Genomic DNA, 16,057 nt, shown 5'->3' with positions numbered 1-16,057 from the left:
CGTCGGCATAGCCCTGGTCGTAGAGCAGCGGCTGGTCGCCACGTGGCACACCTATGCCGACGGTCGAGCCGTCGGCATAGTGGTGCCACGTGGCGACCGTTCGTTGGGCAGACTTGACGGCGGCCGCCGTTAGGCGTGATAGTTGCCGACGGCCAGGGCCGTCGGCATAGATGTACGGCCCCCGTCGGCATAGGGGGCGATTCCGGTAGTGCAAGGCGAGTTTCTTTTAGCTTCTTGTTGAACTTGCAGACTTCTTGCTTGATTCGTGAGCTTGAATCTTGACAGACGTCGTTGTGTAGCAGGTTCTTGGAGGGCCGCCGCCGCCCCCGCCATGGATCGCGATCACCGGAAGGAGGTGGTTTCTGCCACAGGCGACACGATGAAGCTGTCAGGTATGTCAGAGTTCAGCTTCAGCCAATTGCATTGCTCTCCCTCTTGGTTTGGTTCTGATCATGGAAGCAGTACTAGAATTATGAATTTGATTAGGAAAAGGCCATGAATTCTTCGGGACCAAGCGTGTTTTTTGGGTTTCTGACCAACTTTCGGGGTTCTTGATTGATTTGTGGGCTTGAATCTTTACTGTCGTTATGTGTGCATCTTTTTCATGTCATAACTTCGTGCATATTACTCCGTTTTGCGTGTATGATATGTCGAATTGTTCATCTCTCTGTGCTCTATGTGATGGTGGCTGTTGCATTCATGTTAGGCTTCATAATGCCATGTTAATCTTCATTGCAAAAGTGCTAAGTGTTATGATCTGCTAAAAGTTATCATAACTTGCTGATTTGTCTTTTTCATAGCATTTTGTGTGCTTATCTTTTGCGCATCATGTTAACATGTTTTAGGAGCATATTCATGCCATCTTTACAGTTGTGCCATCCATGTATTTGTATATGCCCTGTGGTGACTAGTACAAGCTTGTAAAGTAGGGTACTTGTTGTTGCTGATTTCAGTGACTTGTTGAATCTTGATTGCTTTGCAGGTTCATTGACCACCGCCGCTGCCATGACTGAAATCAGCTCCCCCCTCAAGTTTGTCTCTGTGTGGGGGCACAACTTCGACAAAGCAGCGGCTGAAATTCAGATCCTAATGACAAGCCCGGAGGATATTTTGATTGGTATGGATGCGGAGTTTTGTGCTCAAGATGGCCCGTGGCGCCCATGGACTGAGCCGTAGTCTCCGGAAGAGGGGTATTCCGACATGCGTGTGAGCGTCGATAATGGAGATCTAATTCAAGTGGGGTTTGTCATAGCCAAGAACTGGAGCTTTCAGCAGCTAGTGACGTATGAGTTCAATGTTAAGTTTGATTCCACGTCAAGGCCAAGTGACAGCGACAAAGTCAAATTTCTGAAGCAGGCTGGATTCAAGCTTAACGATCTTTTTGACAGAGGGATAGAGCTTGAACCATTCATCCAGTGGCTCAATGGTTCTGGTCTTCTCAACAACAACAGTATAACATGGATCACCTATCAGGGCTTCGCTGATTTTGGTTATTTGCTGAGAGGGCTGCAAGGCAGCGAAAGAATGCCTGAAGAGCGTGTGCAGTTTCTCACTTTTGTCGCAAATGCCTTCCCGAATAACTATGACTTGAAGAAATTTCACAGGCACGGGATCTGCACTAAGGCATCATGCTCCGGTCTGAAAGCATTGGCTCGGGAGCTCAGAGTAGAAAGAATCGGCAGAGAACACACTGCCGGTTCGGATGCACTTATGACACTGCATTGCTTTCGCGAGCTCCTCGCGCGTGAGAAGCCATTTTCTCCGTTCATCAAGTACCATGGTCTTATGTATGGGGTATCGGATGACGCTTCTGAGGATCCAGCAAGGTCGGATGTCAATATCAGAAAGGTGACTGTCGATCGGCTCAACGTGCAGAGAGAAATATCAGAACTTTCAGAGCTTTTCCCATTGTGGGGGGTTGTTTCTGTGGAGCTCACATTCAGCTCAGAGGTGAGGACCGACACCTATGAGAGAGCTTGCCATGATCTGGCTGTCAGCGCAGGCGCTAGAATGGAGCTTACAGTCTCTGATCCCAAGGGGTGGCCTGCTAAGGGTAAGCTCCGGGTCTTCAACTTGGATGGCAAAGCTGGGAGCATCAGCCCGGCGATGCTTGAGCAGTTGCTGACAAAAACAGGTGCTGCCTCAAATCGTTCGGTGGTCTGGATATCATCAGGCAGTGCTGCTTTCGTGTACCTGGTCAAGGCCCTCAATGCCGGAGCTCTCCCCGACAGCCGAGTTGAGTTCCTCGCCAAATGCAAGGAATTCTTCCCTGCCCTTTGCATTGTACCCCAGCAAGACACTGAGCAGCCTCCAGGAGCTTTGGCAACTCTCCGGAACCACATAGCTATGCGTCGGGAAGGGCATCTGCTGCCTAGGGGAGCAATTTCTGATCTGTCAGAGTCTGAGTAGAGAGGGTTCAGAAACCAGAGCTGGCTACATGTAAAGATCATTCAGTTCAGAGTCAGATGATAGATAGATAATGTGTAGAGAGGGTTCAGAAACCAGAGCTGGCTACATGTGAAGATCATTCGGTTCTGAGCCAGATGATAGATAATGTGTAGAGAGGGTTCAGAAACCATAGCTGGCTACATGTGAAGATCATTCAGTTCAGAGTCAGACGATAGATAATGTGTAGGAGCAATCCATTTTGTGTAAATGACAGTGAAGTAGATGTGGAGGAGAGCAGATGTGCTTTTCTTATGATGGAATCTGTAAATTCATAGTCTTAGTCTTAATCAGGATGTTTGGTTCTATTGTCGGAGATAGAAGCAAGGATCCATAATTCTTTCTTTTAATTTGGAGGATAATGCCTTTTTCTGAATTGCAGTTAATTTTGGGGGAGTATTTGTTTCAGTTTCTGGAGGGGTTCATTTTGTGAATGCTGGCTTGCTGAATTTTGTAGTTGCGGTTAGTTTTAATTGTTGTTTTCTGTTTCGAGAGTGCCTGAATTTGTTTCTGGAGGGTTTATTTTGAGATGAGATCGAGCTGCCGGCGGCGAGTGTATTCTGCTGGCCGGTGAAATTATTCTGGGGATTTATTTTTATTTTGAGTTGGGCGGCATCGCGCGTCAGGCAGCGACCGCTTCCGGGTGCCCACCGGCCCGAGCCCAACCCTGAAACCGAGGCGAGAGAGAGAGAGGCGGCGGCGGCGAGATCGAGCTGCGGGTGGCGAGCGGCGAGCGGCGGCCGCCGGCGACCTGCTCTGCTTGTAGGATTGGGGTGTCTTCCCGTGGGACAACCCCCTCCACCCAAACCCCAACCCCCAGGCCACTCCGAGCGATCTCGACTTTGCTGTGCTTAAGAGCCTAGCCGCCGGTGGCGCCGCTCCGGGCTAGGGCTAGCCTATCCCCTCCCGGTCTCCCGTTTCCTGGTGCACACCCGTCTGCGGCTAGCTGCTGCAGCACTCAGGCCACCGCGCGCCCGCCAGTGCCAGCCGGCGGCCTCACGCTTGGCTGATTGTCTGGATGGAATTGAGCTCTACATGTTTCTTCTTTTTTGAAGGATCAGCTCTACATGCTGTTGTTGTTTTTGTTGTTGCAGTGTATACAAATTGGACAGAATTGTATCAATGTATCAGAACTGAACCGCTGATTTTCTGTATTTGGCTGCAATGCAGGTGTTGTGCCAGGAAAATTCAGTGCCGAGATGTATCATGGTGGAGTTTTTCTTGGGTATGGCTCAAACCGAAGCTGCATTTAGGCCGAAAAGTTGATGCTTTGATGAAAAGCTTTGTATGGCTCTCCCTACAGCTGAGTTGATTGCAGGCCTTTTAAGAAGGGGAGATGTTGTGAGGGGTAGGGGTAAAAGACACAGACAAGATTCATCCTGCATCCAAAGAGGTAGTGATCAGCTTCCTGAACTGCCTACAAACTCAAGAGACAGCTGGTCAGACAAGCCTGAGGATGTAGGTGGTCAAGAAGGTTCGGATTATTCGCAAGGAAGATTTTGATAAACAAGTGCAACTGGAAGCAGAGAGGAGGATGAATATTTTCCTTCAGCAAAAACAGGAGAAACGACTCAGAGGACAATTGCTCAAAGAGCAGCAAAAGGCTAATTTTCAGAGGCAGTATAAAGAGGAGCCGGCTGCTCTGGATAATGAACATGGTGCTGATGACACTATCACATCTCAAGATAGTGGGAGCAGAATCTCTGATCAAATTCTGGATGAGCTGGAGGGCATTGGCAGTAAGGCATACATAGATGATGTCGAATGAAACCAACAGATGTCAGATTTCTGAACCTGGTGTGGAGAACAATGAGTTTACTTCTTCAAGGGCAGGTCATGATCAAGACAACACAATGAGGAGGTGCTCAAGACTTGAACTATACTGCGCATGACAGGGCCATCCACAATGTCAGGGTGAAAAACTTGGAGATCGCCAATGGTACTCCCAGTTACTTATCTGTTCTTACTTCTTTTCACAAGAAACTTGATGGCATCGCTCGAAATCTTGATGTAGAGTTGGGAAATTCTGAGGATGATGTTGCTATTAATTTAGATGGCATTCAATCTTTAGAAAAAGCTAGGTTTGATGTTTATGTAGAATTGACTAAAAATCCTGCTCCTCAACCTTCTCTGGGTGTGGCTTCATCCCAAGAGAAATCTGGGAGTGATTGCTTCCAGGAAGCTTAGGAAGTGGCTGATTCCCTACTTTCTGATGATCCGGGAGAGGATATTTCCCCCAGGCACTTTATGTGTAGTGACAGGAGTAGTTTTTATGTTGCATGGTTCATGCTCTGAAAAATGTGCTATTGATGCGAATAAGAACATATTTGATTCTTTACTCTAAAAGGAACTATTGTAGTTTAGTTGATGTCATAAGTTTACCTAAAGTTTCCATAAGTGTCCTTATAGTTCATTTCAGATACACATGGGAACAAGAAAACACTTGGATCGCAGAAAGGAAAAAAAATGCGACCTTTCTTCAAGGATTATGTGATCTAAATTATTTTGATTCATAGCAAATTAGTTTTATTTGCCGTTTGAACAGAAGACTTGTACAATTTGGGAAAATTGAAAGGAAAATTAGGTGAATTTGGGTAAGTGTGCTTGGATCCTATTTGTTGTGATCCTCTGCTATTAGATACACCAGGAGAAGTAGAGCCAAGTGAAAGTTGGTTCTAATGTGTTCATTCAGTCTGCTGGTTTCTAATGTCCTTTAAACCCCATCAGAGTGGATACGTCCTATTCTAGTGGCCTCCATGGTGCATTTTAATTGTGACTGCCTTTCTATATATGGGAACAATATCAGCATTTAAACTTTATATTTATTGGCTACCAGCGCGGGGGACGACAGGATCGAATGATCTTCCATTACAACCAGAACTCAAAACCACGAGATTTATCAGTTCGGACAAAATTATTCAAGATCTTCACTACACTGCACCCATAACGATGCTGCTACCCAGTAGAGGTAGAGCTTGTTTGATGAATACGATAGGCAATGACATTGGCTTAGATGAAGTACTTCAGAAACACAAGCTTGATGATTTTCACATCTATTTTGACACTGTAATTAATTATTCTACATTTCTAAATTATAGTTCTAATTCTCTTTAATCTCATCCCAAATTATGTAACTATTGTGCATTTGCGCTAAACCCGACTTTTAGTACACGTCGATGTCAATTTACTGGATTTCTTGGTGGCTTCAGACCTAATTACTGCTATTTATTTTCATAACGATATTGATTTTCTTTCTGAACATGCAGGAGAACTACATGTAATACCTAGCTAAAACATCTGCTTAATTTGGGTGGATCCTGGCTAACTCTGAAGAAGCTAACTGGAGAACATCTGGAAGTGGCACCTGGCTCCCACCTGGACCAAGACGATGATTCGCAAGGGTGGAAGATCACTACGGTTGACCTGGCGAAATGACCGGCAGAGAACTCACTGGAACTTGTAGCTGATGGCTGTTGGCTGAAGGTTGTCCCCAAAGCTTGATTGGCATGCTTGGCCTCTCTGTTTACTAGTCGCAGTCTGTGCCTATGTGATAGTCTGAAAAACTTGTATAAATGGCCTGTGTGTTCTATTTTGGACCTGAGTTTATAACTCTCTTAACCGGGGCGACTTGATGTCGATCCCCCGTGTGTTGTAAAACCTGACGCTGTGAACTCTAAAAAAGTAATGAACCGGGGAGGACGTCGGTTTCGGGCGGCGCGGCACCGATGGGGAGGGCGGATTCGAGGCGGTGGTCGGATTCGGGGACGGGGGTGGCGCAGCGGCCAGATCCAGGGGCGGTGGCGGCGCAGCTGCCGGATCCCGGGGAGAGAGCGGCGCGGTGACCGGATTTGGGACCGGTGGCGGCGTGGCGGTTGGTTCGGGGCAGGTGCGGGACTGGGTGGTTTTTTTTCCATGGATTCACTCTATCGAGCATCTGACGCGCGGGCCCGGGCGGTCAGTTCCAGCGTTAATACGTACAAATACAAAGTTTAGCCCGATTTGCAACGGTTCGGTCCAAACATGATACTGACACGTAAGTTTTTTCAAAACTGGTACCAATTCGCCACCACGGCCCCAATTGTGGTACTATCGTGTAATTAACTCTGTAAAGTTGGTATCCCGAGTCTTGTACTCCCTCTGTTCAGCGCTAGGGAATAGGATACAACGATTCGGTATAGAGCGATTGGAAAGGAAAGGGGGAAAAACAGCGCCATCCTCCAGCGAATCGGTACCTCCATCAGATCGCCTGGCCATCCTCTCCAGCAGATCGCTGCCACAGCCCATCGTCGCCTCCATTAGGCCGCTCCCCGTGCATACAACAGCAAGATCACTGGCGGCGATCTTGCTTCCAGATCGTCGCCTCCCCCATCAGGCCTGAAGAGTGGTGGCAGTACACAGCAGAATACTCAGAAGAGTGATCAACAGCAGTATCTCAGAAGAAGATAGCAGCGGTACAAATGCATGAGTATCTCCGAGGTAAGGACGCAGAAAAACATGTCACCAGCATCTCTGGACCCGAATTGTACACCACCAGAGGAAGATCGAGGAGGAGGAACTCAGTGCACCTGATGAAGCTGCAGGGTCAGTGCTCTTTCAGCTATAAATAAAATAATTGATGTATACTCCTCATATATAGGACTAGTCGTTTCCAAACCACAAGGTGCCACGACAGAGATCACCGGAGAAACAGAGTGCGTTTTGGATGCGTCCCCTTGCTCCCCCGTGATACTGCCTCTTGTAGAGAGAGCGGGAGAGTTGATCCTCAAGTTGACAGTGGAGGAAGTTTGGAAAATATCGATGGCAGCTCCGTTCGCTCCGGCAGGATCTGGCTGATTGACAGAGTTTAGCGTTTGGAAAATATCGATGGCAGCAACACCCCCTGTACCTGTAGAGAAAGCGGGGGAGGAGCTTGGGGCGAGGACCATATTGTCTCGGCGCAGGAAACCCGAGGGTGTCAACGGTCCATGGAGGTGCAGGTAGCGGCGGCGGGGGCGGTGGGTCTGGGATGGGTGGTGGCGCGCGAGAGCATTTCAAGAACCACACTATCTCCCTTCACCTTCGACCGACTATAAAATAGCCATCCCGAGCCCTCTCGAGCTCACACACCTCCTCCTCTCCTCTCTGTGATCCTTCTGCCCAAGGAATCTGGCTCTAGGCCCTTCCTCCTCCACCTCCGGTGGGAGCAGCGCCAACATGGCGAGCTGCCTGCATCCCCTCCCTTTTCACCCTCTCTTCCAGGAGCATGCAGAGTACCCCCAAGTGACCGTTACCCTGCTCCAATTCCATAAGAAAACCCTCGCCGGCAAGTTTCATCGGAGAGCCGCGCCGCCGCGGCCACGCTTCCAGCGAACGTGGCCTCTCTATCCTCGGCAGCCGCAGGACCTCTCCTCCTCTTCCCCGTGATACCCCGCCTGCACCGCGACCCTCTGATGTCGCTGCCATACCCGCGCGCAACGGCAACCGCCCAGCCCAGCCGCCTCCGGTGTCCGTCTGGAGCTTGAAGAAGACCAGGGAAAGGAGGGCGAACCGGCTGGCGGGTCCCGTCTGTAAGGGAGAGAGGTGAGATGTGTCGAGACCCCGCGGCTTAAGTGGAGACGGAATACCGTGGGATTGTTTTCCCGCGGTGAAAGCGTAACCCACCCTCGGTTTCTTTTTTCGAGCCACAAAACAAACCCGACCTCGGTGTGTCAGCAGTGCGGGTGGGCTCGGGCCGAAGCAGCCGAAGCCGCAGTCCGACAACGGTCCAAAGGCCCAGAAAGATATGGCGCTGCGCGGCAAGGCACTGCAGTGCCTTTTCTTTTTCCGCGGCCATATAGAATGAACACTTTTTGCCAACAACAAATAAATTCTTATAGAATGAACACCTTTATATAGTACTTCAGTTAATATATTTTGAAACTGTGAACATTTGTAAACTTATATAAGCATTTACTGAAATATACGGAAAATATACAACTAATTTCATATTTTCTATTCAATATGCATATTGTTACATGATTTTTTAAAAAAATTAATTTAATCATATGAATATTTTAAACTATAAAGACATTTTTATATTTCATAATTATCACTTTAAATATATGCATATTTTTTTAAATAATACGTGAACAAATTTGAAAAGTAATTTGTGTCGTTTGTATTTATAATATTTATACTGCAAGCATAATTAGACCATATTTTTATTACTGAGATTAGAATTTACATACCCTTATTAATTTATAAAAAGCAGGTGCGAATGTGCTGAACTGATTGGCAGCACATTTCAGCTCCAGGAGCGACTTTATTCTTCTACATTAAACTTTGAGTTATGTAATGAGGATGTCAAGACGTAATGGTTTGAGTGTTTAAGTTCTGCTGTGTGCTAGCCATGGTCGCTTGTTCGAGACCTAGGGCTTATATTTTTTGTTCTAATTTCAAATACTGCCCTGACAAGTGGTACCTACTAGTCATATAGGCGAAAAAAATGGAAATGCCAACGTCAACAGGGCTTCTGGGTGAGAAATAAAAAAAATCGAGGGGGTTTGTGCGAAAAAACAGCGGGAGGCGAGTAGACCTAGCCTTGGGCAGCCCGGCCCGGTCGGCCCGACCCGGCCCGACACGAAAATGCCCGACCCGGCCCGACCCGACACTGCACCCGGGCCGGGCTCGGGCTTAGATTTTGAGCCCGAGCCTGGGCCAGGCCCGGGCCCGCTGTTTTCGCAATTTACTGAAGGGGCCGGCCCGTGGCCCAAGGCCCGATGGGCTTTAACACTTTCGGGCCGGGCTTGGGCCCAAAATCAGGCCTGATAGCCGGGCCGGGCTCAGGCCTAGGTTTTCTGTCATGGGTTTCGATAGGCCCGGCCCGGCCCGGCAGATGGCCAGGTATAGAGGTGAGCCTAGTCAGCGCTACTTTCGTATCTAAACTCAATTTTGTACTGTATTTGCACGCTCGAGCAAGTTTTTACACCTGTTCAATGTATGACAAAAGTACTGGCACCAAAGTGACCGTTCATGTAAAATTCTAATATCATCGGTGTAATTGACTCTTAGGTCGCGCTGTATAATCATATAACGGACAAAAAACACGAAAAAGAAACACCTCCAAGCGGTAAGTCGGTACTGGGGGTGCCCGGCCCGTCAATGGCAAGCCGAGGAGCGCTCCAGGAGCTCTACCGCGCCGACGACGCGCACCTGCTGCACGTCAAAGTCGCCGGCAGTCCGATGCCCTGCCCGAGGGCACTGGCGAGCGGCCTTCCAGGCGCCCAACAGTAAGGAAGGGGTTTTGGTGCAGCGGCGGCCGTGCGTGTCCATCTGCTGGACCGGCGATCCCGCATATCGTCAGAGACAAGCCTCCGGCTCCGGCTCCGGCGACGGCACCGACGGCTTTGTGGATACGAGAGCGACACAATGCAGGCTTCGGCGGCGGCGCGACACTAAGCTCCTGTCCGTGCGGAGCCGCCCGCAGCACCACGCAATCGCGCGCTGCCGAGGAAGCTGGAATGCTGGCAAGCAAGTGCTGTGTCCATGTTGCTTGCTGTCAGTTAAACCCTGGCGGGGTGCTCGTTTCTTCAGATGGCCACCGTCGTTTTCTTCAGTTAGTTGCCTTTCAGCTACTCTATTTTTTCTTCAGATAGCATCCACAACTGCACACGGATCTGAAGAAAGTTTTGTATACGAAACTGAAGAATCGACACTTATACTACCGCACAAGGATATGTTTCCATTCTCGTCTCATCTGTGTCAGCTCGATTCGGCCGACCTCCTTAGAGCTCCCACGGTGCCTATCGCCATCGATTGCATTGCATTGCAGCCCGTACGCTCGCCGATGCGCCGGAGAGGAAGCTGCCGTCCCCTTTTGCCCACCCTATACCTTCCGGAGCGAGCTCCCGTCGCTACTCTGTTTCCGCGCGTACTCAATTCAAATAAAGCCTGTGGCCCCACCCGTCAGTGACTCGCACTGTAATCTGTACCGGTACGCTGCTTGGCGTATTTGTAAAATACGCCACCGGCGTGGCCCGTTCTGGAAATTCTGCTTAAATGAAAATAAATCATTTGTCGACCAAACCTTGACCTCCTAACCACAACTCGAAATGACATGATTTCCAATGTTTTCCATTTGAAGTTTCTTTACAGTGGTGTTTTTCTGTGAGCTGCATAAACATTCTAGTACAGGCGTCACTTGTTGGCCTTTATGGGCATTTAAAAAAAATGCTTTTTATTCACTTTATTCAGAGAAGAATTTGCTTTGTGGTGAAGGACAGCAAGCCTTTGACAGCTACCCTAACCAAGGCAAGCCATGAAACCCTTTGCATATGAACCAAGCTTGATTGGGGAGTATTATATGCATTTTGGTTAACATTTCGACTATGGTTATGGACGCGTTGCTCTTCTTTGCCTTCATGTATGATAGACATGTTAGTGCATCATGATACTACGTCGTATAGATAATACAAAAGCAAATTCACAATCACTTCAAATAAAAATGACTTAACATTGCTATGTTAACTATGGAAAGAACTACTTTTGTACAGTTAACATAGATAATACAAAAGCTTAACTTGAAGTAATCGATTACTATGTTAACTATACAGTTTTTTGGAATTTTTGACCTCCGTTGACAAATCTTACTACTCAAACAAATCTTAGAAATTTACAATCTCTTCTTGCTACTAACATACATCAACAATATTAACAATAAATATCAGCAATAGGAGAACAAGGCGGTATACCTTAGGGTTGAGGAAGAGGGTGCAGTTGATGATCTTGCTGAGCAGTGACAAAGTCGTTGAGCTTCTTGAGCAGGGTGCCAACATTCTCCTACATTATGAAAAAGGAGAAAGGCTCACATTTCAATGAATCTCACAATATGCTGCTCGAACCTCACTACTAGGAAGGAGCTTATAGGTGAACTCACATGAATGGCGGGTGCACTATATTACCCGCCACTGCTATATTGGAGATGTAGCACTGGCGGCTACTCAATGGAACTCGCCACTGCTATAGTCATACCACTGGACTAGTGAATGGACTCGCCACTATTACTGCTTAGTATAGTAAGTACAGAGCTAGTGAATGAGCTCAAGTATTGCTAAATCAGAGCTAATTTGCTAGGGACACCACTGGACTAGTCATGTGCCGTTGGATAGAAACCGAGATGGAAGTCCGACCTGGTGTTAAGACCCGTGCGGGATTTGTTATTCCCATTCACTAATATTGAGTGCTTCCTTTTTTTTTGCGATAGAAAGGGAGTTTTATTCCATATGCATAGGGTTACAATCAAGAGGCACCAAATCCTCAATACAAGGAGGGCATCTTTCTAGCCATACAGCAGTAGTGAACTCCGTACGACTATACAAAGCCAACTGATATGCTACCTTATTTTGCTCACGCTTGATTTTTCAAAGGAACAAACTCCCGAGTCTCCATATGATGCTTGATCTCTGTCACCAAGTGTCCATAAGCTGACCTGGTTAAACTCTCCCCAGTCAATGCTGCCAACGCCGATGCTGAGTCTGATTGCACAACAATTGGCATGGAACAATGCTGCACGGCCAGTGCCGTGCCTTGCATGATCGCATGCAGTTCCGCTTCCAACGCGTCGTTGCAATTGAATATACACATGTATGCTGCAAAGATAACACTCCCATCTTGACGCCGTAGGATCATACCCGCCGCAGCAGACCCGTCCTCCTGCATAAAAGCACCGTCCACCGAGAGGGCAGCGAATTCAGCCGGCGGCCGCGGCCAAGCCGAAGGGGCGTTCGGCCTGGGAACTACGTATGGAGCCTCCTGTACCCTTGGCATCTTCCCTTTAATAATTTCTTCCGTTGAAAATCTGCCGCATAGGTTGAGTGAGTTCATGTAACTCTGGAGGTAGTCTGATGTCGCCAACAATGGGGGAGCCTCCTTGCCATGAGTGAGATCTGAGCGCAAAGACCAAATTCGCCATACCAGCATGATCGTGCAATCCTCATTTGATCATCGCAGTTTGCAACAACATTTAACAGCCAGTCCTGTCCAGTATCATGTAAAACATCATTGCTAGGAAGACGCCATACCAGCCTCATGTATGTCCAAATTCTGCTTGCATGATCACATGAAACAAGAGCATGGAAGCTCGTCTCCTTCTCTCTCCCACATAACGGACATCCATCCCTAACTGATATGTGTCTATATTTCTTGCACTCATTTGTAGCAAGGGCACCCGAAACAGCCTTCCAAGCCATAATCTTCATTTTCAACGGAACTTGGAAACTCCAAATATGCTGCCAGATAGGCCTCCGTCCGGAGGGGTTACCACTGGAGGAACTTAAGTGTACCGAATGCTGAACTTCCGTTGCGAGATGGTAAGCACTTCGGACACTAAAGTGCCCACTCTTTTCAGGGAACCACGCAATGAAATCCTGCGCATTCCTAGGAGAAGTACGAATCTTCAGAATCTCCCGCACACCCAAGTCCCAAAAGTGTTTCCTGAGCCGCTGCACATTCAGAATCTCCCGCACACCCAAGTCCCAAAAGTGTTCCCTGAGCCGCTGCACATTCCATGCACCATGCTCATCCAAGAAGTCAGCCACCCAATTGTATCGACAATTCCCCTTGGGAGTTACTGGCCGAAAATTATGTCCTCTAGGGATCCAAGCATCTCTCCATGTTTTAATGAGAGTACCATTACCTACTCGCCATATAATGCCTTTCTTCAAAGATCAAGTCCATGAACAATACCTTTCCACACCGCCGAAGAACTAGCTGAGAATACCGTGTCCAATAAATTCCCCCTTGGGTAGTATTTAGCCTTCAACAAACGAGCACACAAGCTGTCCGGACTATCCAGGAGACGCCACGCCTGCTTGGCCAACAAAGCTTGATTAAAGGCCCTCATATCACGAAATCCCATACCTCCCATAGCCTTCGGAAGCATCATCTTCTCCCAACTAAGCCATGCCATCTTCCTCTTCCCGTTCTCCACCCCCCACCAATGCTGCCTCATCATCTTTGTAAGATCATCACACACCGAAGCAGGAAGTCGGAAATTAATTGATAATGGTTAAGGCTAATTACGTGGGATTTGTTATTAATTGCTCGTTGATTCAGTTTGTCCAGATTTTTATGAAACAAATTTGGATTTCGGAACCTAATAACTCTTGAGAAATAGATTTTCAATATAGAGTGCGGCGATTCAGTTCCCTGACTCATTTGCACCCGGTTAGAAAAAAATCATACAAAATTAAAAAAAATAAAAAAATCCCAATTTTTGTATGGTAGATAATTTATTGCGTGAGGCCCGCTCTAATTTTCAGATCATTTGGACATTTGAGTAGCTCTCAGCAAAAAAGACAAATCGAGTCAGAACAGTCCATGAACAGTAAACTTTTTTACGGACCCCGAATTTGTGTTTTTTGCCGAGAGTTGCTCAGATGTCCAAATGATTTGAAAATTGAAGAGGACATCATGGATCTTAGTAGATCAACTCGGCTGCAGGAGGAATCTTGTCTGTATCTTCCCTTCTTAAAAGGCCCATATCAATATCAATAACACAACACTGAACCAACCTCATATAAGCCTTGATAGTACTTAAGTTCATCACGGACACCACCAGCCCTAACCCAAACAGTAGTCAGTTACTCAGTTTCCCTTTAGCAAATAGCAATTGCCTCCAAAGACATCTTCTTAACTGACACAAAAGCTCCTGTCCCTTTTAGCGGAAAGGCCAGATAGCACCTAGCTTATTCGACCCTGGCAGCCGAAGGAAAGCAAACCATCACGTGCCAATCCCATTTCCATGGATAAGTTGCCGCCAGCCCTTTCGCCGCTTGATCTGCAGTTAACTTTCCTTGCTCCAGCACCAGAATAGCAAAAGGAGCTAGGGCCAACCAAAACCTGCCTTCTTCCCACTCTGAGCTTGAAAACATGGAATAGCATCTGCCGAGAACCATACCCAGTTTTTCATGAAAGCAGATCACTTTTTTTGGTCTAAATGCCAGCTTCAGTTTGAGCCATACCCAAGAAAAGTTCCGCCATGATGCATCTCGTGACTGAATTTGCCTGGCAGAGCACCTGCATTGCAGCAAAATAAAGAAAATTAGCGGTTCAATTCTGATACACTGATACATCATGCAAAATCCTGTACAATTTGTACACTGCAACAACATGAAGCCCTGATCTTTCAAAAAGAAAAAACATGTAGAGCTCAACTCCAACCAGAGAATCAGCCAAGTGGCTGGCACTGGCAGGCGTGCGGTGACCTGAGTGCCGCAGCAGCTAGAGGCATTCATGTTGCAGAGTAGCCAGAGCATGGTACGCAAGATCAGCTTGTGACAAAAGGAACGTTGAACAAATGACCGCTCCCCCGCCCCCGCGTCGTCTCCACCGAGGCGACTCGGGGGAAACCCTAAACCGCCGCCGCCGCACCCTCCTCCCCCCTCCCCTCCCCCTCGGCCGCCGCCAGAGGTGCGCGCCGGCGTGCGCTCGACACCGATGAAGGTGGCGGCGGGGGATCTGGCGGCTCCACATCGCGTGGAGGGCTCGGCTTCCGGGGCGGCGGCCCCGGGCGGAGAGCGCCGGGTGACCCGGGCGGCGGGCCACTCCGGCCGGAGCTGGTGAGGCGCCTTCCTCGGTCTCGCGGGGGACGAGGAGGCGTCGGTCCACGGTCGCTGGTGTGCGGCCTCCCTTGCGCGGTTGCCGTCGCCAGATGCATCTCACCCTCTCCGCCCAGATCTGCTCCTTCCATCGCCGGTTCCGGGTCCTCCCGGGCGTCGGCAGCGCGGATCTCGTCGAGGGGGGTTGGTTCCGGGGGAAACCCCTGGCCGGCGCAGCCACATCACAGGCGACGCCCTGGGCGCCGTATTCCTCCCTGGAGGATGTGGTGAGGATCCTTCTCCCCCTCCTTCCGTTCCCTGCTAGGTGAAAGCCTAGGTCCCCTGATTCGGGCGGCGACGACACATCTGTGCCGTGTTCCTTCTTGGAGGCGCAGCCCGGGGATCGCAGGGGCGGCGAGAGAGTCGGGTTGCGGGTGTGATGGTGGCGGGTGGCAGCTTGGCTCGGCGCTTCACTGCCTTTCTTTGGTGGCTCATCGCTGTTGCCCTTGTTGCTGCGTCTGTGGCCGACGGCTCTAGCCCTTTGGTGTGGCTTAACCGCGGACGACGATGGTGCTCGGAATGGTGTGCTCTGAGCTAGCAGGTCTGCTCCTAGTTCTTTCTTCATGCGCAGCTTGGACGTCTTCCTCTGGGTTCTAGGGTGAACCGAGCTGCCGCCTGCCGGTGCGGCATCCTTCGAGCCAGGATGAGAGGGCAGGGGCCCTTTGCAGCGGCAGCTCCAGAGGAGTGTCGGTGCTGTCTTCGAGTTTGGCTACGATCACGAAGCTTGCGCGGTGGTGCATCCTCTCAAGTCCGTAGCTTGTCCGGTTGGTGTAGGCCGTCCTGTAGGGTGTTGGCGGCAGCATGGCGTTCTTGCTTTCGCTGCTGCCTTTGAGTCTGTTTCGCTTTGCTCCTTGTATCAGCCGCTTGTTTCTTTTCTTGCTTTCCTTGTAAGTTGGTGTTCTTGTATTCCTGGCCGGTTGATGGCTTTGTTAATTCAAAGCCGGGCTCTTTTTGAGCCTTCGTTCTAAAAAAAAGATCAGCTTGTGATACATTTCAGC

The 16,057-nt window shown here is 48.9% G+C and overlaps 1 long non-coding RNA gene across 1 annotated transcript; it reads left to right on the top strand.

Annotated features, from left to right (window-relative positions):
* The first annotated feature begins 3,084 nt into the window (after nt 1–3,084).
* Nucleotides 3,085–6,034, top strand: LOC119298845. Its single transcript, XR_005145990.1, has 2 exons — nt 3,085–4,384; nt 5,712–6,034. It is a non-coding gene; the product is annotated as an uncharacterized LOC119298845 (long non-coding RNA).
* The last annotated feature ends 10,023 nt before the right edge of the window (nt 6,035–16,057 follow it).

This window comes from Triticum dicoccoides, chromosome 5A (assembly GCF_002162155.2).
Source record: "Triticum dicoccoides isolate Atlit2015 ecotype Zavitan chromosome 5A, WEW_v2.0, whole genome shotgun sequence".
NCBI classification, from domain to species: Eukaryota; Viridiplantae; Streptophyta; class Magnoliopsida; order Poales; family Poaceae; genus Triticum; species Triticum dicoccoides.
The sequence above is the reverse complement of the archived record's forward strand: the minus strand, read 5'-3'. Positions and strand labels throughout refer to the sequence as shown.